Raw genomic sequence first — 27,325 nt, forward strand, 5'->3', positions numbered from 1 at the left:
AGCGCTCATTCATGGGCTGAAGCTGGACAAGGAGATCGGCGTGCGTCGCATACTTTGCTTCGGCGACCCCGACTTGGTTGTACAGCAAGCATCTGGCGACTGGGACGCGAAGGACGCCAACATGGTCTCGTACCGCTTCCACGTCCAGCAGCTATCCAGCTTCTTCAACGGCTGTGAATTCCACCATGTGCCACGGGCAAACAACGAAGCAGCTGACGCCTTGTCCAAGATTGGCTCAACCCGGCAAGCCATTCCGCCGGGTGTCGCCTTGGCGGTTCTAAAGAAGCCGTCCATCACACCGTCACCGGACTCGGATTCAATATTCGTGCCGGCTGACCCGGGGGCTGCTCAGCCGAACCCGGGGGCTTCATCGCCCAAGTCGGGGGCTAACAAGCCAAACCCGCCGGCTACCATGCCGAACCCGGGGACTTCTCAGTCCAACCCGGGGGCTTCATCGCCAAACTCGGCGGCTAGCAAGCCGAACCCGCCGGCTAACAAGCCGAACCCGGCGACCACGCAGTCGGATCCGGAAGCTCCCATGCAGGGGGCCTTGTTGGTCAGCGTATTCGAGATAAGATGCGTACCTTCATGGGCACAAGAATTCCTCTCCTACCTCACCGACGGTGTGCTGCCTGAGGATAGAGTCCAGGCCAGGCAGATTGAGAGAAGGGCCAAGGCCTATACAATCATCAACCACCAGCTGTACAAACGCAGCGTAAGTGGGGTGTTCCAGCGGTGCGTCGAGCCGGCTGAAGGGATTGAACTCCTACGGGAAATCCATCAAGGATAGTGCGGACATCACGCCTCATCCAGAGCCATAGTGGCCAAAGCTTTCCGGCACGGTTTTTACTGGCCGACTGCGCTCAGAGACGCAGAAGAGCTGGTGAAGAAGTGCAACGACAGCCAGCGCTTCGCGAAGAAGAGGCACTTGCCGGCTTCCGCCTTGAAAACCATCCCCATCACATGGCCGTTTGCCGTATGGGGCTTGGACATGGTGGGCCCGTTCAGAACGGCGCGAGGCGGCATGACACATCTCTTGGTGATGATTGATAAATTCACCAAGTGGATCGAAGCCAAGCCAATCAAGAAGCTGGACGGCTCCACAGCCGTCACATTTCTCAAGGAAATCATCGTGAGATACGGCTACCCCCACAGCATCATCACCGACAACGGTAGCAACTTCTCCCAAGGCATCTTCTCTCGCTATTGCGGGGAAATGGGGATCCGGATGGCCCTATCCTCTGTAGCGCACCCGGAGTCCAACGGACAAGTGGAAAAGGCCAACGGCCTGGTCCTAGCCGGCATCCGGCCCCGGCTGGTGGAGCCGCTCGAGCGAGCAGCCGGCTGCTGGATTGAAGAGCTGCCCAACGTGCTGTGGAGCTTGCGGACAACTACAAACCGCTCAGTCGGCTTCACACCATTCTTCCTCGTATACGGGGCTGAAGCCGTCCTGCCGACTGATATCGAGCATGACGCGCCAAGGATCAAGCTCTACACAGAAGCTGAAGCCAAAGAAGCTCGCGAAGATGGAGTCGACTTGGTCGAAGAGGCCCGGCTGCTGGCCGCGTCCAGATCCGCTTTTTACCAGCAGAGCCTCCGACGCTATCACAGCCGGAAGGTCCAGCCCTTAGCATTCCGAGAATGAGACCTAGTGCTCCGGCTGATCCAGCGGACAGCCGGACAGCATAAACTGTCATCCCCATGGGAGGGTTCCTTCATCGTGAGCAAGGCTGTAGGCAATGATTCCTACTATCTCATAGATGCCCAAGAGGCTAGAGAAAACAAGCCGGACAAGGCTGACGAGGAGACTAAACGTCCCTGGAATGTTAACTTGCTCCGCCCATTTTACACTTGAGAGCAGGAATGTATGTATCCCTTGTACTCCTTTTGTAAGCTATGAAAAAGCATGCGCCAAGAGCGCCGTTTCCGACAAGTTTTTCGCGTACTCTACTTTGTTTTGCCAGTTGGCTTACACCCTCTCACGTGGCCGGCTAAGTAACGTGATCCGGTTTCCGACAGCCGGCTTCCGATCCAGCTACAGACCGCAACCCGGCTGTCCGGCTAGCGGGAGTAAGGCCTAGGGAACCGGCACGCGAAAGACGACTAAGGGAAAGAGTGAAAGCGAATTGACTTGTAATTTTTCATAAAAGTGCCGGATCGCCGAACTCGGCTCGTTCGACTGAAATACTGTCGGCCTCACCCAGCGGCCCGCTCTTGATCCGGCGACGGATCGCAAGTCGGACGTACGATCAGCAAGAGCAAAGCCAAAGAGTGGGGCGGATGGGAAAAAGCGAACAAGTCGAAAGAAAGCAAGTCGGCACACAAATGATTAACAAACACATTAAAAGTGTGACATAATAAAAGGATAATAATATTCATACATATGGACCCGGCATTCCGGGGATTTAACGAATTGTCTTGGCAAAAGCAACACCTAAAGACAGGTAAACTAAGCACCGACTGGAGGAGGACCAGCCGGAGGAGCATCAGTGGAGCCGGCTGCCGGGTCATCCTCAGGAACGTCTTCCGCCTCCTCGTCTTCCATCTCCTCATCCTCGTCCTCAGACGGCGGGTTCGGGTCCGGGATGAAGAGGCCCTTGTCGACGAAGTCTGCGATGGCGCAGGCACGGGCGAGCCGGGCGGTCTTGATCTCAGCCGGGAGAGCATCCTCCACGCCGGCCCGCCGGTACTCGAGCTGCCCAAGGTCCACCTCGTTGTACCAGGAGAGGACGAAGGACAGCGCCATGTCGGCTCCGCCGCGCGTGGCAGACTCCCTCCAGTCGAGGAAGCGGTCGGGCGCCCGCTCCAGCCAGGAGATGAGATTGGAGAGATCTTGCGGCAACGTCTCCCCTGGCCACAGCATCTGGATCAGCTCCTCAGCCGCCTTCCGGAGCTCCCAGCCGAGCTTGGTGATGGGCTCGACGCGGGCGGCCATGGACGCCATGTAATCTTCCATGGTGAAGTACTCCGCGCTGCCCTCGCCAGTCGCCTGCCTCCTAGCCTCGCGCGCAACACCAACGGCTGCTAGCGCCGCCTCCTGCACTTCCGGGAAGGCCACTGCAAAGAAAAAGTGCGTCAGAAATCTGTCAAAAGCCGAAAAAAGCTGAAAAATGCGAATTTTCGAAGTCCTAAAGTAGTCCTGGTGGCAGCCGGCAAGAGCCGACTGTCCCCATCCCGAAGAAGGAGATTCCGAAGCTCTAAAGTAAGACTGACGGCAGCCGGCACGAGCCGGCTACCCCCAGCCCGAAGATGGAGATTTCGAAGAAGAAAAAGCTTGGCGGCAGCCGGCACGAGCTGACTGCCCCCAGCTCGAAGAGGGAGAGCAAAAAAAACCAAAGTTTCCGCTGCCGGCCGCCTGCCAAAGCCGGCAGCCGACAGCCGAAATCCGGCAAAGGGGATGGAAAGAGAAAAATAAAAAGGCCTACCTGACAAGCCGCGATCAAGCGTGCCAATATCCTCCACCCAGCGCTTGGCGGTGGCCGACAGCTCCGCAGACTTGGCGGTCACCTCCTGCTGAAGTGCAAGCCGCTGCTTCTCAACCTCGGTCAGCCGCTTGCTCAGGTCGTCCACCTTCTCCTTCTCAGCCGTCCTGAGGAGGGCAAGCTCCTTGAGGTGGTTCTCCTCAAGCCGGCGCAGCCGCCCCAGCTCCCCATCAGCCACCTTGAGCTTGGCGGCAGCAGACGGCCCGCCTCCTCGCTCTCGGCGCACTGAGCGCGAGCAGCCCGAAGGTCCGCCTCCAGCTGCGGGACCCTGGCGGCTTCAGCTGCAAGACAGCTGGAAAAGGCGTCAGCCAACCAAGATCAAGAAAGAAGAAACCAAGTCAAACGAGGAAAACCTTACCCTTGACGGCCTCCAGCTCGCGAGCCAAGTCGGCCCGGTCAAGCTTGGCCTTGTGGTAGCGGGTCACGACGCGGTTGTACAAGTTGGTACGCCGCTCCGTAACCGCCTAAGGAAAAAGAGAATCAGTCAACCAGACGAAACCCGGACCGGCTCCAAGCAGCCGGCCCATGCCTCGGAGGGTTACCAGGATAATAACCAAATTGAAAAACAGATGAAGTGCTTACCTTGCTGGCTTCCTCCACCTTGGCGAGGTTGGCCGCGGTCTCAGCAGCCCTGGCCTTGAGGTTGGCCTGGAAGCCGGAGAAGAACATCTTCACCGACGCCTGGCCTGGGTTCCCCTCCCGGCTGGTCACCTCATAGGAGTCCGCGCTGAACCACGCCTGCTCCATAGTGCCAGCCGAGCCAAGGCTGGAGTCGGAGGCGGACGGCACGTGCAGAAGCCGAGCGCCCTTGGCCACATGCATGTGGTGACCCTGCATACCACTGCATGTTGTAGTATGCCAGTCGTTGATATAACATTCACGAAGTACCATTCCGCAAATATTACATCCCTCAGAGTAGTACAACAGAACATAGCAGGTCCATAACTCATTCATTTATTATTACAACTATCATACACATGTCATCTCGGAGCTCCTCTTGGGTCCTAAGAGGAATACTCCTGGGTTCGAGGCGAACCCAACATAGCTTACAATATAAGAGTCTCATTAAGTTATACATTTATTTCCTCGAGCAGCTAAATACTAAGAGTTCGGGCTGCTCGGTTACTGAAGGAGATATGCCCTAGAGGCAATAATAAAGTGGTTATTATTTATATCTTTATGTTTATGATAAATGTTTATATATCATGCTAGAATTGTATTAACCGAAACATTAGTACATGTGTGATATGTAGACAAACAAGAAGTCCCTAGTATGCCTCTTAAACTAGCTTGTTGATTAATGGATGATTAGTTTCATAATCATGAACATTGGATGTTATTAATAACAAGGTTATGTCATTGTATGAATGATATAATGGACACACCCAATTAAGCGTAGCATAAGATCTCGTCATTAAGTTATTTGCTATAAGCTTTCGATACATAGTTACCTAGTCCTTATGACCATGAGATCATGTAAATCACTTATACCGGAAAGGTACTTTGATTACACCAAACACCACTGCGTAAATGGGTGGCTATAAAGGTGGGATTAAGTATCCGGAAAGTATGAGTTGAGGCATATGGATCAACAGTGGGATTTGTCCATCCCGATGACGGATAGATATACTCTGGGCCCTCTCGGTGGAATGTCGTCTAATGTCTTGCAAGCATATGAATGAGTTCATAAGAGACCACATACCACGGTACGAGTAAAGAGTACTTGTCAGGAGACGAGGTTGAACAAGGTATAGAGTGATACCGAAGATCAAACCTCGGACAAGTAAAATATCGCGAGACAAAGGGAATTGGTAATATATGTGTATGGTTCATTCGATCACTAAAGTCATCGTTGAATATGTGGGAGCCATTATGGATCTCCAGATCCCGCTATTGGTTATTGGTCGGAGTGAGTACTCAACCATGTCCGCATAGTTCTCGAACCGTAGGGTGACACACTTAAAGTTGGATGTTGAAATGGTAGCACTTGAATTATGGAATGGAGTTCGAATATTTGTTCGGAGTCCCGGATGAGATCCCGGACATCACGAGGAGTTCCGGAATGGTCCGGAGAATAAGATTCATATATAGGATGTCATTTTATGTGAAATAAAATGTCGGAAGGTTCTATGGAAGGTTCTAGAAGGTTCTAGAAAAGTCCGGAAGAAACCACCAAGGAAGGTGGAGTCCACAAGGGACTCCACCTCCATGGCCGGCCAGCCCTAGATGGGGTGGAGTCCCAAGTGGACTCCACCATAGGGGGCCGGCCACCCCGCACATGGGAGGTGGGAATCCCACCTTTGGGTGGGAGTCCTAGTTGGGCTAGGTTTCCCCCTCCTATGGAAGGTTTTGGTTTCGGGTCTTATTCGAAGACTTGGACACCAACACTTGGGATCCACCTATATAATGAGGGGCCAAGGGAGGGGGCCGGCCACCCCAAGACCATAAGCTGGCCGCCCCATAGAGTGGCCGGCCACCCCCTCCCAAACCCTAGCCAAGCTCCTCCACTCTATATTGCCCGCATTGCTTAGCGAAGCTCCGCCGGACTTCTACACCGCCACCGACACCACGCCGTCGTGCTGTCGGATTCAAGAGGAGCTACTACTTCCGCTGCCCGCTGGAACGGGGAGGTGGACGTCGTCTTCATCAACAACCGAACGTGTGACCGAGTACGGAGGTGCTGCCCGTTCGTGGCGCCGGAACCGATCGTGATCAAGATCTTCTACGCGCTTTTGCAAGCGGCAAGTGATCGTCTACCGCGGCAACAAGAGCCTCATCTTGTAGGCTTTGGAATCTCTTCAAGGGTGAGACTCGATACCCCCTCGTTGCTACCGTCTTCTAGATTGCATCTTGGCTTGGATTGCGTGTTCGCCGTAGGAAAATTTTTGTTTTCTATGCAACGTTATCCTACAGTGGTATCGAGCCGTGTCTATGCATAGATGGTTGCACGAGTAGAACACAATGGTTTGTGGGCGTTGATGCTCTTGTTATCTTTAGTTTGAGTACTTTGCATCTTTATGGCATAGTGGGATGAAGCGGCTCGGACTAACTTTACATGACCGCGTTCATGAGACTTGTTCCTCGTTCGACATGCAACTTGTATTGCATAAGAGGCTTTGCAGGTGTCTGTCTCTCCTACTATAGTAAAGATTCAATTTACTCTTCTATTGAAAACATTAGTATCAACGTTGTGGTTCATGTTCGTAGGTAGATTAGATCTCTCGAAAACACAAAAACACGTAAAATATGCAAACCAAATTAGAGACGTCTAACTTGTTTTTGCAGGGTTTGGTGATGTGATATGGCCATAATGTGATGATGAATATGTATGAGATGATCATTATTGTATTGTGGCAACCGGCAGGAGCCTTATGGTTGTCTTTAAATTTCATGTTGAGTAGTATTTCAAAGTAGTTGTAATAGTTGCTACATGGAGGACAATCATGAAAACGGCGCCATTGACCTTGACGCTACGCCGACGATGATGGAGATCATGCCCGAAGATGATGGAGATCATATCCGTGCTTTGGAGATGAAGATCAAAGGCGCAAGAACAAAAGGGCCATATCATATCACATATGAAGCGCATGTGATGTTAATCCTTTTTATGCATCTTATTTTGCTTAGATCGCGACGGTAGCATTATAAGATGATCCCTCACTAAAATCTCAAGATAATAAAGTGTTCATCCTTAGTAGCACCGTTGCCAAGTCTTGTCGTTTCGAAGCACCTCGTGATGATCGGGTGTGATAGATTCAATAAGTACATATAACGGGTGCAAGACAGTTTTGCACATGCGGATACTAAGGTGGCCTTGACGAGCCTAGCATGTACAGACATGGTCTCGGAACACGTGATACCGAAAGGTAGAGCATGAATCATATGGTTGATATGATGAACACTTTGAGTGTTCGCCATTGAAATCACACCTTTTCTCGTGATGATCGGGTTTAGGTGCGGTGGATTTGGTTCGTGTGATCACTAAGACAATGCGAGGGATATTGTTTTGAGTGGGAGTTCACTTAGGTTTTTAATTATGTTGAATTAAAATTTGAACTCAATTTGTCATAAACTTAGTCTAAACTATTGCAAATATATGTTGTAGAGATGGCGTCCCCAATCAATTTTAATCGGTTCCTAGAGAAAGAGAAACTTAAGAGCAACGGTAGCAACTTCACCGACTGGTTCCGTCATGTGAGGATCTTCCTCTCTGGCGGAAATCTGCAATTTGTGCTTGATGCACCGCTAGGTGACCCTCCTGCAGAAGATGAATCCGATGAAGTAAAAGCTGTTTACGCGACTCGAAAAACTCGGTACTCTCAAGTTCAGTGTGCCATCCTGTGCAGTCTGGAATCCGATCTTCAAAAACGTTTTGAGCACCATGATCCTCATGAGTTGATGAATGAGCTGAAAGCTATATTCGAGACTCATGCGGCAGTGGAATGCTATGAAGCATCGAAACATTTCTTCAGCTGTATGATGGAAGAAGGCAGCTCCGTTAGTGAGCACATGCTCGCCATGACCGGGCATGCGAAGAAACTCAGTGACTTGGGAATAGTGATTCCTAACAGATTGGGATTAATCGTGTCCTTCAATCACTTGCCACCAAGTTACAAGAACTTTGTGATGAACTACAATATGCGAGAACATGAACAAGGAGTTACCTGAACTTTTTGGCATGCTAAAAGCTGCTGAGATTGAGATCAAGAAAGAGCACCAAGTGTTGATGGTCAACAAGACCACCAGTTTCAAGAAACAGGGCAAGTCTAAGGGAAAATTCAAGAAGGGTGGCAAGAAAGCTGCCACGCCTCCTATGAAACCTAAGAACGGCCCTAAGCCCGATCTTGAGTGCTATTATCGCAAGGAGAAGGGACACCGGAAGCGTAATTGCTCCAAGTATCTGGCTGATCTGAAGAGCGGCCTTGTCAAGAAGAAGAAAGAAGGTATATTTGATATACATGTTATAGATGTTCATTTCACTGGTTCTCGTTCTAGTACCTGGGTATTTGATACTGGTTCGGTTGCTCATATTTGTAACTCGAAACAGGAACTAAAGAATAAACGACAACTGCTGAAAGATGAAGTGACGATGCGCGTTGGAAACGGATCCAAGGTCAATGTGATCGCAGTCGGCACACTTCCTCTACATCTACCTTCGGGATTAGTTTTAAGCCTAAATAATTGCTATTATGTACTGCGTTGAGCATGAACATTATATCTGGATCTTGTTTAATGCAAGACGGTTATTCATTCAAGTCTGAGAATAATGGTTGTTCTATTTTTATGAATAATATCTTTTATGGTCGAGCACCACAAAAGAATGGCTTATTTCTATTAGATCTCGATAGTAGTGATACGCATATACATAACATTGATGCTAAGCGAATTAAACTTAATGATAATTCTACTTATATGTGGTAATCGCTGTCGTCTTGGTCATATTGGAGTGAAACGCATGAAGAAACTCCATACCGATGGATTACTTGAATCACTTGACTTTGAGTCACTTGATAGATGCGAAGCATGTCTAATGGGTAAAATGACAAAGACTCCATTTTCTGGTATGATGGAGCGAGCTATTGACTTATTGGAAATCATACATACAGATGTATGTGGACCAATGAGCGTAGCATCGCGCGGTGGTTATCGTTATGTTCTAACCTTCACAGATGATCTGAGTAGATATGGGTATATCTATTTCATGAAACATAAATCCGAAACTTTCGAGAAGTTTAAGGAATTTCAAAGTGAAGTAGAAAATCAACGTAACAAGAAGATCAAATTTCTACGATCTGATCGTGGAGGTGAATATCTGAGTTATGAGTTTGGCATGCATTTAAAGAAATGCGGAATACTTTCACAATTGACACCGCCGGGAACACCTCAACGAAACGGTGTGTCCGAACGTCGTAATCGAACTCTCTTAGATATGGTTCGTAGTATGATGTCTCTTACTGATTTGCCGTTATCATTTTGGAGTTATGCATTAGAGACAGCCGCATTCACTTTAAATAGAGCACCATCAAAATCCGTAGAAACGACACCGTATGAATTATGGTTTAATAAGAAACCTAAGCTGTCGTTCCTGAAAGTTTGGGGTTGCGAAGCCTATGTAAAGAAGTTACAACCGGACAAGCTAGAACCCAAAGCGGAGAAATGCGTCTTCATAGGATACCCTAAGGAAACTATAGGGTACACTTTCTATCACAAATCCGAAGGCAAAATCTTTGTTGCTAAGAACGGAACCTTTCTTGAGAAAGAATTTCTCACTAAAGAAGTGACTGGAAGAAAAGTAGAACTCGATGAGATTGATGAATCTATACTCGTTGATCGAGTAGCGCGATATCGGAAGTTGTACTGTACCGCCTACACCGGCAACAGAGGAAGCTAATGATAATGATCATGAAACTTCGAACGAGGAAACCATCGAACCTCGCAGATCGACAAGGGAACGTGCCACTCCTGATTGGTATGATCCTTGTCTAAATGTCATGATTGTAGATAACAATGATGAGGACCTGCGACGTATGAAGAAGCGATGATGAGCCCAGATTCCAACAAGCGGCAAGAAGCCATGAAATCCGAAATGGGATCCATGTATGATAACAAAGTATGGACTTTGGTAGACTTACCAGATAGCCGAAAGGCTGTCGAGAATAAATGGATCTTCAAGAGAAAAACAGATGCTGATGGTAATATTACTGTCTATAAAGCTCGACTTGTCGCAAAGGGTTTCCGACAAATTCAAGGAGTTGACTACGATGAGACTTTCTCACCTGTAGCGAAGCTAAAATCTGTGAGGATTTTGTTAGCAATAGCTGCATTTTTCGATTATGAGATTTGGCGATGGATGTCAAAACGGCGTTCCTTAATGGAGATATTGAGGAAGAGTTGTATATGGTACAACCCAAAGGTTTTGTCGATCCTAAAAATGCTGACAAAGTATGCAAACTTCAGCGTTCAATCTATGGACTGAAGCAAGCATCAAGAAGTTGGAACCGACGCTTTGATAAGGTGATCAAAGACTTCGGGTTTATACTGTGTCATGGAGAGGCCTGTATTTACAAGAAAGTGAGTGGGAGCTCTGTAGCATTCCTGATATTATATGTAGATGACATATTATTGATCGGGAATGATATAGAACTATTAAGCAGTGTTAAGGGTTATTTGAATAATAGTTTTTCAATGAAAGACCTTGGTGAAGCATCGTATATATTAGGCATCAAGATTTATAGAGATAGATCAAGACGCCTAATAGGGCTATCACAGAGTACATATCTGGACAAGATTCTAAAGAAGTTTAGAATGGACGAAAGTAAGAAAGGGTTCTTACCTATGTTACTGTGCAAGGTATTGAGTAAAACTCAAGGACCGGCTACGGCAGAAGAAAGAGAAAGGATGTGTAACATCCCCTATGCCTCGGGCAGTAGGGATCTATCATGTATGCCATGCTATGTACTAGACCGGATATAGCACATGCTGTTAGTTTGACTAGCAGATATCAAAGTGATCCAGGAATGGAACACCGGACAGCGGTCAAGAATATCCTGAAGTACTTGAAAAGAACTAAGGATATGTTTCTTTGTTATGGAGGTGACCAAGAGCTCGTTGTAAACGGTTACACCGATGCAAGTTGGAACACTGATCCCGATGACTCTAAGTCACAATCTGGGTACGTGTTTATATTGAATGGTGCTGCGAAAGCTGGGCAAGCTCGAAGCGGTGCACGGTGGCGAAGTCTTCAACGAATCAGAGTACATAGCGGCTTCAGAGGCTTCATCAGAAGCGGTATGGATGAAGAGGTTCATTGTAGAGCTCGGTGTGGTTCCTAGTGCATTGGACCCATTAATCATTTACTGTGATAACATGGGTGCCATCGCCAATGCACAAGAGCCAAGGTCACACAAGAGGCTGAAGCATATCAAGCTGCGTTACCACTCGATTCGCGAGTACATCGAAGATGGAGAAGTAAAGATTTGCAAAGTACACACTGATCTGAATGTAGCAGATCCGTTGACTAAAGCTCTCCCTAGGGCAAAGCATGACCAACACCAGAATACCATGGGTGTTAGGTATATTACAATGTAATCTAGATTATTGACTCTAGTGCAAGTGGGAGACTGAAGGAGATATGCCCTAGAGGCAATAATAAAGTGGTTATTATTTATATCTTTATGTTTATGATAAATGTTTATATATCATGCTAGAATTGTATTAACCGAAACATTAGTACATGTGTGATATGTAGACAAACAAGAAGTCCCTAGTATGCCTCTTAAACTAGCTTGTTGATTAATGGATGATTAGTTTCATAATCATGAACATTGGATGTTATTAATAACAAGGTTATGTCATTGTATGAATGATATAATGGACACACCCAATTAAGCGTAGCATAAGATCTCGTCATTAAGTTATTTGCTATAAGCTTTCGATACATAGTTACCTAGTCCTTATGACCATGAGATCATGTAAATCACTTATACCGGAAAGGTACTTTGATTACACCAAACACCACTGCGTAAATGGGTGGCTATAAAGGTGGGATTAAGTATCCGGAAAGTATGAGTTGAGGCATATGGATCAACAGTGGGATTTGTCCATCCCGATGACCACTGGCGGAGCTCCTTTGGGGCCGAACTGGGCCATGGCCCGCCCAGCTTTTTTGCCAAAAAATTGTAACCCCTATACATCTAAGGCCTAGCCCACCAGCACGCATTACCTACGTTGTCTTCTAGTCAGCTATCCTCTCGGTCCGAGGCGGACGGAAGCTATCGCCATGGATTCTCCTCGCTAGGTTTTGCAATTGGACAAAAATAGAGGGGGAATCAGGGGGAAGTGGTGGAGCAGAGGAGGCAAAGCAGTGCCGCGCCGCCGCTAGCAGCCGGGGGTCGGCCAGGGGGTCGTCGCAGCCCGCAGCCACGGACACACTGCAAGGGCACGGGGCCACGCTGCCAGCCTGAGACCGAGCGATTTTCCTGCCTGAAAAGTGAGACCAAACCCAGGACAGAATCAATCACATTTCTTCTCCAATTCCCTGCCCGAGTTACATACTACAGAATCGTATTTATTTTCCTAAATTCTTAGATGTTCATTGTTCATGGAGTAGAAATTTATAGCATATTTGTTGTTCATTGTTTACTAAATTGGGAATTTCTTCTTCAATTTTGTAAAATGCAACAGCCAACAACAATCGGAAAGGTCACTCATAGATTTTGTATTGAAAAAAAAAGGATATACGTATGCTTATTTTTGTGTAGCTTCTTTTGATACATCGTAATATTAGATATATGTATTCATCTGCTGATTTTGTAACCAATGGAACAAAAAGATTTGATCAATGATTAATATCTATTGAAGAGGTGAGGATATCTCAGAACAATTTTATGGTGTTTCTTTAAGCCTGGCCCGCCCAAGGATTTTTTTCAAGCTCCGCCACTGCCGATGACGGATAGATATACTCTGGGCCCTCTCGGTGGAATGTCGTCTAATGTCTTGCAAGCATATGAATGAGTTCATAAGAGACCACATACCACGGTACGAGTAAAGAGTACTTGTCAGGAGACGAGGTTGAACAAGGTATAGAGTGATACCGAAGATCAAACCTCGGACAAGTAAAATATCGCGAGACAAAGGGAATTGGTAATATATGTGTATGGTTCATTCGATCACTAAAGTCATCGTTGAATATGTGGGAGCCATTATGGATCTCCAGATCCCGCTATTGGTTATTGGTCGGAGTGAGTACTCAACCATGTCCGCATAGTTCTCGAACCGTAGGGTGACACACTTAAAGTTGGATGTTGAAATGGTAGCACTTGAATTATGGAATGGAGTTCGAATATTTGTTCGGAGTCCCGGATGAGATCCCGGACATCACGAGGAGTTCCGGAATGGTCCGGAGAATAAGATTCATATATAGGATGTCATTTTATGTGAAATAAAATGTCGCGGAAGGTTCTATGGAAGGTTCTAGAAGGTTCTAGAAAAGTCCGGAAGAAACCACCAAGGAAGGTGGAGTCCACAAGGGACTCCACCTCCATGGCCGGCCAGCCCTAGATGGGGTGGAGTCCCAAGTGGACTCCACCATAGGGGGCCGGCCACCCCCCACATGGGAGGTGGGAATCCCACCTTTGGGTGGGAGTCCTAGTTGGGCTAGGTTTCCCCCTCCTATGGAAGGTTTTGGTTTCGGGTCTTATTCGAAGACTTGGACACCAACACTTGGGATCCACCTATATAATGAGGGGCCAAGGGAGGGGGCCGGCCACCCCAAGACCATAAGCTGGCCGCCCCATAGAGTGGCCGGCCACCCCCTCCCAAACCCTAGCCAAGCTCCTCCACTCTATATTGCCCGCATTGCTTAGCGAAGCTCCGCCGGACTTCTACACCGCCACCGACACCACGCCGTCGTGCTGTCGGATTCAAGAGGAGCTACTACTTCCGCTGCCCGCTGGAATGGGGAGGTGGACGTCGTCTTCATCAACAACCGAACGTGTGACCGAGTACGGAGGTGCTGCCCGTTCGTGGTGCCGGAACCGATCGTGATCAAGATCTTCTACGCGCTTTTGCAAGCGGCAAGTGATCGTCTACCGCAGCAACAAGAGCCTCATCTTGTAGGCTTTGGAATCTCTTCAAGGGTGAGACTCGATACCCCCTCGTTGCTACCGTCTTCTAGATTGCATCTTGGCTTGGATTGCGTGTTCGCCGTAGGAAATTTTTTGTTTTCTATGCAACGTTATCCTACAGTTACTTCTACTACTGGATATCTCTAGGCTTGATCTCCTCCGGAAGCCTCCCCGGATCCGTAGACGATGAGGCAGTCTACGCCTTCTATACCTCCAGAGAGGTCTGGTTCTTCATAGCCGATGATCTCGGCTCCTTCATTGTTGTCGCAGTCCTCCTCCAGACGATTCAGACAATCTAAGCATGGGATTTAAGAGTGGTATGAGTACGAGCGTACTCAACAAGTTCATTATAGATAAGAGGTGTTTAATGCTCTAGCTACAATATTAGACCAGAAAGTCTAATACCAATGCAAGTTTTGATAAACATTTCTTCAAGAGATTGCTTTTATTCGAAAGAGCTATGTCCGTCAGCCTTCACCGGTTTACTAGAACTGCATGGAGCTCCTTTCCGGCCGCGTTCGCAGTTCCTCATCCCGGAACAGGGAGTGAGAGGTCACAGTTCTTTACACTCTGCAGAGGTGTGTTGCTTTACCCATAAGAGATCTTAACCTTGGTGCCAACCGGGCAGCTTTCCCGTCCACACTTCCTTCGGTGTGAGGCCCGGTATAAGGTCTAGCCAATCATGTTCCTCCGCTACCTCGAACACCCACCCTTTGTTGCATGCCCCGACCCTGGGTCCTCGCCGGTCCCATTATTCCCACTCACGGGTGGACCCCGACCACTACGACAGTTTGGGATCGAACCAAACTCCTTCGCCGGTAGCTGCAACCCATCATAGACCACAATACCGTGGGGACTTAAGGCTTCCCCAGCCAACCGCTTGCACTTCGAGCGACAAGTGTCTATGGACTATGCCGTGGGGACTTAAGGATTCCCCAGCCAACCGCTTGCCCTGACAGATACAAGTGTCTACGGTAAAGCGCATCCGTTGATGAACGAGAGGTGGAAACACTTTTGACTACTCCGTCCCACTCCGGATCTTATGGTTAACACGGGTATTACGGCACAAGAATCACTGGCGACATTTGTTGTTTAATCCTAGATGGATATAAGCCCGTGCAATGGAACCTCCACCATATCAACACAATCCATGGTTCCATTGCCCACCACATAGTCATATTCATAGTTATGAAAGTAGTGGTTTTGATTTTTATGCAATAGTGATAACCATAATACTTTGCAAGTAATTTGATAGAAATACTCGAATGACATGAGCAAGTGATGAACTTGCCTGAACACTGCAAAGTTTTGCAGTTGGATGGTGTGGACTGACCCTTGTCCTCTGGTTCTGAAAAATAGCATCATTGTCCGATAAGGGCAATGGTTAAAGAAGCAATTATGCATGCTTTCCATTTTTAGGGTTTGTTTCCCCCCTTTCTGATGTCTTATCATTTTATGTGAGAGGTATTTACTAAGAATAATTTGGAGACACTTAATTTAGGGTAAATACAACCTTGAAATATTGTCAAGGTGTTTTTAAAGTCCAAATGCATTAATGGACTTATTTTCTTTATTGAAAATAATATGTGTGATTCAAATGATTATTTAAATCATCAAATGAAGACTTATTCCTAATTGTTTTCAAAAATTCCCTTTTGTATTTTATTATGATAGAGAATTTTATGCTGGTCTATTTTCATATTTTTAATTATTTTTTTAGAGCTATTAAACATTTCTTATATAATTTCAAAGTTTCTGTATTTATTGGAATTATGAAATGACTGAATTGCCCCTGGGCCCACCTGTCAGTGCGGCCCAGCGGGTTAATCCTAACCCAAGCCACTCGTGGCTCGGTCGGTCGCACCGACCCCTTCTCCCCCACTCGCGCATGAACCCTAGCCCTCACGGGCTCTGGCGATCCCTGCGTCGCCGCCTCCTTCACCGAATTATCCCGGCCAACTCCGGCCGTCGCCGCCGGTGAGGTTGGGTGGATCTGAACCGCCTCTCGACGGCGGACATGGTGGTCCGCATCGATCTGACGCTCGCATCCCCGTTCGCTCGACCTCGACCCTCAAGTGCGCCAGGCTCTTCGGCGTTCATCGCCGTCGTGCGCTAGAGAAGCCGTGGCCTTCTCCCTGGCGCCTCTAGTGCTGTGTCGCCACCGCGAGCCTCGCTGTGGTGGTGCTGGTGCGGCTTCTCCGCCGCGGTCTGGCCTGGCTGGCGCCGCCTATCGCCCGGCGTGTGCCGCTGTGGCCGCCACGGCCGTGTTCACTGGCTCCCCTCACCTGTGAGTGCTCTACGCCTCTTCTCTCTCTCTCTCTCACTCTGCTCCATCTACTCCTGTTCGACTAGCTCCGCCGCTGGCCTGCTCTCCTTGTGGAAATGCTTGCCATGTAGATGTACTGCTGCGGCTATGCTCCTGCGGCCTTACGCCATTACTGCTGTGATTGTGCTGACATGCGTATGTTGTTGCTATGCTGCTCTACTGCTTATGCGTGTGCTGCTAAGCCTATGCTCATATTCATGCGAGTTCTTCTTCTGTGCTGCCTCTATACTTGCTCATGGCTTGCCATGTTGCTCCAACTGTTGTTGCTGTTACTGGATAACCATGTGTAGCCTTGGTTCTTGCCTCAGGCTTGATTACTGTGAGTAGTCCTTGCTTTTAGCAAGAGACAGTGTTGTTTGTGTGATGATTATTGGTTCTGGCTCATAGTAGGCTTGGCCTTGCTTAATTGTTGTTCATATACATCAATTCCTTGATGATATGCTTCTGGATACTATCGTAAAAGTGATTTATGTACTTGTTTGTGACTCAATTGTTGCTTACTGTGGCTGTTTAATTTATATGATTCCTGTGTGATGCCAGTGATGTCCTAGCATGCCCTGGCATGCTCTAGCAAGCTGCTGATGATCCTGTGTTCATCAGTTGCTTGTTAAAAGCTGTGATGCTCCATCTGGTGCCTTACTGGTGCTCAATTTGAGCTGTGTGTGAGTTACAGATAAATGCTGGTGTGTGCTGTTGCTGGCTTAAGCAACTGATGTTGCTTGCAGTGATCCATTGGATCCACTGCAAGGCTCTGGTGTCTTGATTACTTGCATAAATCATTTATCTGTGTAGCTTAGCAAGATTTATTTGATGAATGAGATGAACTGTTTCTGCAGTTATGATTCTTTAACTTGATTGACTTGAGCTAGAGGGATGCCAACCACTGGTTGGGTACCCTAGCTCATACTGAACCCTATTGGGTGATGATGTGATGTGCTGGTCTTGGTGGCTTCATTGTTTTTGTGGTTGAGGTAGCCTCAACAGCATTTCTTGCTGTTCAGGAAGCTCCCACCCTAGTTGGCTTGATGTGTATGGACAAATGCTTTCTGGTTAAACCATATTTGGTTGTCAGATGCTTTTAATATTGACAAACATGTATAGACACTTGATTGTCTATCTGTCTGATGGTTTAGCTGGCTATAGGTTGTCAAGTGAACTTGTGTAGCTGGCTAGGGACTAAATCCATGTTGGATTTCTCTGATTATGTCCCTGTGTGGACACAATCAGTGTTCCCTGGATAATTTCCTACTGGCTTTTTCTATGTTTGCTTGTACCAAATGGCTAGATAGCCATATGATGACACAAACAGGGCTTCCTACCCTTGTGGTGTGCTTGAGATCATGCCTGTGCAATTTATGAACAAAACCATCTGGTTTGTTCATGATGATGTGTATACCTCACTCCAGCTCCTAGAATTTGTGTTGGTGTAGAGGTTTTGCTGCTGGTTGATTTCTTGGCTTGCCCTGCTCCTCCTTGCAAGCTTGATGCTTGGTTATGTTCTGGTGATTTGGGAATAGGTGGGACAGCTCTGGCTGTTCACCTGTTCTTGGTGTTCTTGAGCTGTTCTTGCTATCTGGTGACTTACCCTGCTGCTGTGTCGATGGATGAGCTAGGGTTTACTGTGGAAAAGGGTTTTATATGCCTGGCCCTTGCTTCTCTGGTAGACAAGACCTTGCCTAGCATGTGTTGGTGACTCCTCTCGTGGCCGTGTGTGTGTCGCATGCACAAGGCCTGGTAAGCTGCTAGGCTGTGTGTGTGTGCACATGCTTGGTATCTGGCTTGTGTCTTGGCTGAGAGATGGATCAGCTCGGCAGCTTTGATCATATCCCCTCCCTTTTCATTTAGTTTCTAACCTGCCAAGTGGCTATGCCACTTGGCATAACTTGTGTTTGTTGTGTTTATGTGCAGGTTCAAATTGATGATCAAATGAACATGATGATCTTCAAGCTCAAGATTAGATGATATTCACATTGTAGTATTTAGGACAGATTCATACTTGTACTTTTCTTTTATCTTCTTTTTCTATTTATCCAAATTTGTGTAATGTGTTGTAATAATTCATTTATTTCAATTCTGAATATTGTAATTGACAATGTATAATGTGTGATTATCAATAAAGCTCCCATTTTCCTTAATGAGCTTTACATAATTGTTGTATTACTTATAATCTTGATTATTGATAACTGTTTATGAAATTATCTCAAGTTTGAATTATATGATAATCATTTGATGTTTGAATTTGAATTTCAAATTCAAATTTGGATTGAATTCAATCATACAACTTAGTTTAGAATTCAATCATGCAACTTAAGTTTGTGATGCAAACTCTCCACTCTCTTCTCAAAACCCTAGTTTAGTTGAATAAGGAACAGGTTTGTCGCACTCTCGAAACCCTAACCCTGTAAGGTGTCGAGAGAGAAACTTGTCCCCCTTCGATGCAGTTTTTGTTTAAAAGCGCGAAATTTCCCCGTAAATTCCAATGCAATGCACATCCCTTTCTAAAATCTACCCCTCGATCGTCTCTAAACCTGGGACATTACAGCCTTTCCCCCTTAAAGAAAACTTCGTCCCGAAGTTGTGGTTGTAATACCTGAAGAGTTCGGGGTATGTTTTCCTCAGGTCTTCCTCCTTTTCCCAGGTAGCTTCCCTCTCGGGGTGATGCTTCCATTGTATCTTGCAGTATTTGATAGCTTTATTTCTGAGTTGTTTCCAGCTCTCCTCGAGAATCTTGGCTGGCTTCTCGATGTAAGTCAAGTCTGGTTGTAACTCGAGCTCTTCATGTGATACTGGTTCATCGGGGGTTTTCAGACACTTACGGAGTTGTGACACATGGAATACATTGTGAACTTGAGCTAGCCTTCCCGGTAGATCCAATTCAAAGGCTAAACCTCGGTTCTGACTTAGTATCTTGAAAGGTCCTATGTATCTAGGACTGAGCTTTCCTTTTACTCCAAACCTCTGGAGTCCTTTCATAGGGCTTACCTTAAGATATACCATATCTCCAACTCGTGGCTCCCATGTTCTCCTCTTCTGATCGGCATAACTCTTTTGCCGACTTTGGGCTATCTTGAGCCTATCTCTGATAATGTCAATGATTTGTTGCTTTTCCTGGACATAATCAGGATTAAACTCCTTGCTTGCTCCAGCTTCATACCAACATATCGGTGATCTACACTTCCTTCCATACAGAGCTTCAAACGGTGCCATCTTGATGCTGCTTTGATAGCTATTATTATATGAAAACTCGGCTAGTGGTAAGTGCTCCTCCCATGATCCTCCGAAGTCTAGGTCACAGGCCCTAAGCATATCCTCTAAGATCTGGTTGGTTCTCTCGGTTTGTCCACCTGTCTGGGGATGGTAAGCGGTACTATAGTCCAACTTGGATCCTAAAGCTTCGTGTAGTTGCTTCAAGAATGCTGATGTGAATACGGATCCTCGATCCGACACTATCTTCTTAGGCACTCCATGCTTACTCACGATCTCTTTGATGTAAAGATCGATGAGTTTCTCTCCTTTATCCTGTTGATTTACCGCTAAGAAGTGGGCGCTCTTCGTCAACCGGTCCACGATTACCCATATCATATCCTTCTTTTTATTGGTCATGGGTAGTCCGGTGATGAAATCCATCCCTATTTCCTCCCATTTCCACTCTGGAATAGGTAAAGGTTGTAACTTTCCTGCTGGACTCTGGTGTTCAGCCTTCACTCTCTGGCAGGTATGGCATTCCGCCACATATTGTGCTATTTCTCTCTTCATGTTGTTCCACCAGAATAACTCCTTTAGATCCATGTACATCTTTGTACTTCCCGGATGAATGGAGTATGGTGTTTGATGAGCTTCCCGGAGTATTACTTCCTTAATTTCAGCAATATCCGGAACGCAAATTCTCTTCTGGAACCATAATGATCCAGATTCTCCGCGGTGAAATTCTGATGGTCTTCCTTCATCTATTCTTCTCATCTCCTCAACGATAAATGGATCGTCCAGCTGACCCATCATTATATCATTCTTCAGGTTAACATTTAACTCATCGGCTACTTGCAACGCTGATAATCCTTCATGAGCTTCCTTCTCCCAAAGTTGTATTTGGGCTTGACTTATTTCCTTCCTCAACTCCGGTGAGATTTCTTGTTCCACTCCGCCGGTACTCTTCCTGCTCAAGGCATCTGCTACAACATTGGCCTTCCCTGGAGTGTAATTGATTGTCAGATCATAATCCTTGATTAGCTCAAGCCATCTTTTCTGCCTCATGTTGAGTTCCTTCTGGGTGAAGAAATATTTGAGACTCTTATGATCTGTATAGAGCTCACACTTGGCTCCATAAAGATAATGTCTCCAAGTTTTGAGTGCAAATACAACTGCTGCTAGTTCCAAGTCATCTGTTGGATAATTCACTTCATGAGGTCTGAGTTGCCTCGATCCATAAGATATCACTTTCCGATCTTGCATGAGTACGCAACCCAATCCGTGCTTGGATGCGTCACAGTACACGGTGTAATCCTTGCCAACTTCCGGAACTGCTAACACCGGTGCCGTGGTGAGTTTCTCTTTTAGAGTTTGAAAACTCTTCTCACACTCCTCTGACCACACGAAAGGTGTGTTCTTTCTTAACAGTTTCGTCATGGGTCCTGCTATCTTGGAGAATCCTTCAATGAATCTCCGATAATATCCTGCCATTCCTAGGAATCCTCGGATTTCCTTGACAGTCTTGGGTGCTTCCCATTCTAGAACTGCTGCTACCTTACTCGGGTTAACAGCTATTCCATCTTTACTAATAACATGACCAAGGAATTCCACTTGATCTAGCCAAAATTCACACTTGCTAAATTTGGCATAGAGTTGATGTTCCCTTAGTGTTTGGAACACTAACCTCAAATGTTCAGCATGTTCGGCCTTGTTCTTGGAATATATCAAGATATCATCGATGAATACGATGACAAACTTGTCTAGATATGGCATGAAAATCTTATTCATGAGATTCATGAATATTGCTGGGGCATTGGTTAATCCAAAAGGCACTACAAGGTATTCATGGTGTCCATACCTTGAGACAAAGGCAGTTTTCGGTACGTCTTCCTTCTTGATCTTTATCTGGTGATAACCGGATCTTAGATCAATCTTGGAAAAGACTCCCGCGCCTCTAACTTGATCAAATAGATCTTGTATTCTTGGAAGTGGATACTTGTTCTTGATTGTGACGTTGTTCAGATTCCTGTAATCTCCGCACATCCTTCTTCCTCCATCCCTTTTATCCACGAAGATCACAGGTGATCCCCATGGTGAAACACTTTCTTGAATAAATCCTTTCTGTTCCAAATCATCCAATTGCTCCTTAAGTTCTTTCAACTCCTTGGGCCCCATCTTGTATGGTGCCTTAGCAATCGGAGCTGTTCCTGGAATTAGGTCGATAGTGAATTCTATCTCCCTATCTGGTGGCATACCAGGTAATTCCGCAGGAAATACATCCTGGAATTCATTTACTACAGGTATATCCTCTAATTTCACCTCCTTCATGCTGTTCAGCTGTAGCTCCACTTCAATCTGTGTATGTTTGTCGCCTTGGTAAATCATTCTACTTCCATCGGGGTTTTTCAAAGATACTGTCTTGTTCACACAATCGATCAATTCTCCATTAGCTTCCAACCAGTTCATACCAAGAATGACATCAATGTCCTTCATCGGTAAAATGAACAGGTCCGCGTCAAACGCGCACTTATTGATCATGATGACTTGTTTTTGTTTGGTATGGGTTAGTACTATCGTTCCCCCCGTAGAAAGTATGGTTATGGGTGTATCTAACTTAGTGCAACTAATCCCATGTTTGATAATGAATTGTTGAGAAATGAATGATGTAGTTGCACCAGTATCAAAAAGTACTTTGCCAGGATGAGTGAGTATCTGGAGCGTACCTATCACCGCCTGATCGAAGTTGACCACCTCCTCCAGACTAGTGCAGTTCAGCTTGCCGAAGGGCTTCTTATTTCTCCAGTTCCCTCCGGTGTTTCCTCCACGATTTCCTCCTCCTCCTGACTGACCTCCTCCACTATTTTTCTTGGGGCAGTCCTTCAGCATGTGCCCCTCCTGACGACAACCAAAGCATATTATCCTTGGCTTTCTACAGTCCTTGGCAAAATGCCCTGGAAGTCCACAGCTTCGGCAAACCATTGGATTAGCAGTCTGAAACGCTTGGTTCCTCCTGCTACTGTAGTAGTTGCTGTTGTTGTTGTTGTTGTTGTTGTTGTTGTTGTTGTATCTTGGCTTGAAACTCAAGCTGGTATTAGGCTTGTTACTAACAAACCTCTTAGGCTCAAACTTGGCCTTCTTCCTTTTTTCCTCCTGCAGTTGCTTGAAATCATCTTCCAGAGTGATGGCTGCATCCACCAACTCTTGAAACTCCGTCGCTCTCATCATACGGAGCTGTACCTTGAACTGGGGACTTAACCCCCTCAGAAACCTCTTCTTTTTCTTGTCCTCGGTGTTGACTTCTTCAACCGCATACCGAGACAGCTTTGAGAATTCCCTGACATAAGTCAGGATTGCCTTGTCCTTCTGCTCGAGACTTTCAAATTCTCGACGCTTCAGCTCCACAATACTTTCAGGGACATTGGATTCCCTGAACTTCCTCGTGAACTCCTCCCAGGTAAATACCTTTCCAGCCAGATAAACGACTACGATATTGTCCCACCATGATGCGGCGGGTCCACACAACAAATGAGTAGCATAACGAACCTTCTCTTGGTCGTTACATCCAACGGTATTGAGCTTCCGCTCAGTATCCATAAGCCAATCTTCCGCGTCCATTGGCTCGGGCGCGTAAGCGAAAGATATAGGCTTGGTGTTCTGGAAGTCTGCTAAGGTGACTCCCGGATTCTCGGGTCTCTCCACCCGGTTCTGTTGCAGCAGCTCTTGAAAGAATTTGTTCTGCTGCTCCAACGTCACACGTTGTCTTTCCTCCACCAGCTGCATGTACTGGACGAAATTCTGCTGCGTCATGGGTGGTGGTGGTGGTGGAAACTGATCTCTGGCTGCTCCCTCAGCCTCTTCCTTTTGTTTTGCTTCGCGCTCCATGCGCTGCGCTTCGGTCTCCTCTCCTAACGCTCCCGACATAACCCCCTAGTTCTGCAACACAAGATGATACTCATAATTACTCCATGCGCAAGTTTTCTGAGCTCAACTTTGTGCACAGAACTAGTCACGCAATGGAAATCAAGAGGCAAATCCAAATCATACAAAACATATACCATGTATATACATACTTAAGTGGTCTTATTACAATACTCAAGTCGATGTGAGTATGCAAACTCACTTATTAAAGTATATGTACAAATTTATACAAATATTACATACTATAATACACGTGGTACTTGTGTATTATAGCCTCGCCTCCCTTGGTGGACTCTAGTCGATCTTTACTCCCGGTACATCCCAGGCTTCCATCCGGTCGAACGTGTCATCCTCCTGATAGACCCTGGAACATAAGGTCTCCCCGTCGGCTGGTAATCCGAATCAGATGATGATCCTAGGGAGAAATCAGTGTTCACAAACTGGTCATTAAGTGCATCATAGTCCACCCATCGGGTGTACTCCCCTGTAGCTCCGCCATATGTGTTACCAACACTCATACCCGACTCAACCTGTGTCGGATACCCTCCATCAACTCCTTCATTACTAGGATAACTCTGGTTCTGGGTTGTGGCGTCATCATTCATCTCCCCATCATAATACACAGAAGTACTATGAGTTCCAGTATCAGATCCCCAACGCCAACCCGTGGAATTTTCTATAGGAGTCTCGGAACGCTGATTGTTTCCGGATTCCTCTCCGCCCTCGTATCCCCCATAGGAACTACCCAGATAGTTCCCAGGTGTAACAGGTGTAGTTTCACGCTCAAGAGGATCAATACTAATGTAGTCACCAGCTGAGTAAACTGGTGTGTGCACCACATTCTCCATAGGTTCTTTCCCTCTAATCTCCTCCTTGGGTTCAGTAAACTCCTCTAGCATCGTATCAATTGCTCCCGTCAGATGATGGTTCAACTGAAAGAGTAATGATATGAAGTTGCGGCTATTATCCATGTATTTTGCAGCTGCTATGGGTTTGCGTTTTGCATATTTGTAGTGGTTAAGCATGGGATCTTCTTCCTCCTGATTATGAGGAATATGGGAGAATTCGGAACCCATAAGCTCTTTCGTCTTATGTTCCCGAATGTCGGTTATGGCTCTCATAACAGCTATATGGTAGGCTGTGTTGATAGTCCTGGCTTCCCCTGCTGGCATGACTACGCTCATTCCCAGAGATTCGGGAAGTCACAGTCCTACCCTACACTTGGCCAATACAGTACCATCATAGTACATGTATTTCTTTACTTGGATCTGGGGATCACACCCAAATTCAAGTAACATGGCTCGTAGAATATCTGCAAGTCCTCCTTCGTATTCACTCAGTGTGGAATCCATCACTTTCACGTTTCGTTCGGGACGTGAACTTGCCATGTTGGCTGTAGAAATAGAAAGATTATAAGATTAGTAATAATGCATCATAATAGAGATAATAAAGAATTATCGCACTAAAAAAATATGATTGTTGTATTCTCAATTGAATATACACCATATTTTTAGAGAATTCTTTACTAGTCCTATTTGACTCCTAACGTTTGGTCCCATTTACTAGGTTCCAACCTAAGGTCAAAGCTTTTGCTCTGATACCAACGGTGCTGACCCTGCATACCACTGCATGTTGTAGTATGCCAGTCGTTGATATAACATTCACGAAGTACCATTCCGCAAATATTACATCCCTCAGAGTAGTACAACAGAACATAGCAGGTCCATAACTCATTCATTTATTATTACAACTATCATACACATGTCATCTCGGAGCTCCTCTTGGGTCCTAAGAGGAATACTCCTGGGTTCGAGGCGAACCCAACATAGCTTACAATATAAGAGTCTCATTAAGTTATACATTTATTTCCTCGAGCAGCTAAATACTAAGAGTTCGGGCTGCTCGGTTACTTCTACTACTGGATATCTCTAGGCTTGATCTCCTCCGGAAGCCTGCCCGGATCCGTAGACGATGAGGTAGTCTACGCCTTCTATACCTCCAGAGAGGTCTGGTTCTTCATAGCCGATGATCTCGGCTCCTTCATTGTTGTCGCAGTCCTCCTCCGCATTTATTCGGACAATCTAAGCATGGGATTTAAGAGTGGTATGAGTACGAGCGTACTCAACAAGTTCATTATAGATAAGAGGTGTTTAATGCTCTAGCTACAATATTAGACCAGAAAGTCTAATACCAATGCAAGTTTTGATAAACATTTCTTCAAGAGATTGCTTTTATTCGAAAGAGCTATGTCCGTCAGCCTTCACCGGTTTACTAGAACTTCATGGAGCTCCTTTCCGGCCGCGTTCGCAGTTCCTCATCCCGGAACAGGGAGTGACAGGTCACAGTTCTTTACACTCTGCAGAGGTGTGTTGCTTTACCCATAAGAGATCTTAACCTTGGTGCCAACCGGGCAGCTTTCCCGTCCACACTTCCTTCGGTGTGAGGCCCGGTATAAGGTCTAGCCAATCATGTTCCTCCGCTAGCTCGAACACCCACCCTTTGTTGCATGCCCCGACCCTGGGTCCTCGCCGGTCCCATTATTCCCACTCACGGGTGGACCCCGACCACGACGACAGTTTGGGATTGAACCAAACTCCTTCGCCGGTAGCTGCAACCCATCATAGACCACAATACCGTGGGGACTTAAGGCTTCCCCAGCCAACCGCTTGCACTTCGAGCGACAAGTGTCTACGGACTATGCCGTGGGGACTTAAGGCTTCCCCAGCCAACCGCTTGCCCTGACAGATACAAGTGTCTACGGTAAAGCGCATCCGTTGATGAACGAGAGGTGGAAACACTTTTGACTACTCCGTCCCACTCCGGATCTTATGGTTAACACGGGTATTACGGCACAAGAATCACTGGCGACATTTTTTGTTTAATCCTAGATGGATATAAGCCCGTGCAATGGAACCTCCACCATATCAACACAATCCATGGTTCCATTGCCCACCACATAGTCATATTCATAGTTATGAAAGTAGTGGTTTTGATTTTTATGCAATATTGATAACCATAATACTTTGCAAGTAATTTGATAGAAATACTCGAATGACATGAGCAAGTGATGAACTTGCCTGAACACTGCAAAGTTTTGCAGTTGGATGGTGTGGACTGACCCTTGTCCTCTGGTTCTGAAAAATAGCATCATTGTCCGATAAGGGCAATGGTTAAAGAAGCAATTATGCATGCTTTCCATTTTTAGGGTTTGTTTCCCCCCTTTCCGATGTCTTATCATTTTATGTGAGAGGTATTTACTAAGAATAATTTGGAGACACTTAATTTAGGGTAAATACAACCTTGAAATATTGTCAACGTGTTTTTAAAGTCCAAATGCATTAATGGACTTATTTTCTTTATTGAAAATAATATGTGTGATTCAAATGATTATTTAAATCATCAAATGAAGACTTATTCCTAATTGTTTTCAAAAATTCCCTTTTGTATTTTATTATGATAGAGAATTTTATGCTGATCTATTTTCATATTTTTAATTATTTTTTTAGAGCTATTAAACATTTCTTATATAATTTCAAAGTTTCTGTATTTATTGGAATTATGAAATGACTGAATTGCCCCTGGGCCCACCTGTTAGTGCGGCCCAGTGGGTTAACCCTAACCCGAGCCACTCGTGGCTCGGTCGGTCGCACCGACCCCTTCTCCCCCACTCGCGCACGAACCCTAGCCCTCACGGGCTCTGGCGATCCCTGCGTCGCCGCCTCCTTCACCGAATTATCCCGGCCAACTCCGGCCGTCGCCGCCGGTGAGGTTGGGTGGATCTGAACCGC

The sequence above is a fragment of the Lolium perenne genome, chromosome 3 (assembly GCF_019359855.2).
Source record: "Lolium perenne isolate Kyuss_39 chromosome 3, Kyuss_2.0, whole genome shotgun sequence".
In the NCBI taxonomy this organism is placed as follows: Eukaryota; Viridiplantae; Streptophyta; class Magnoliopsida; order Poales; family Poaceae; genus Lolium; species Lolium perenne.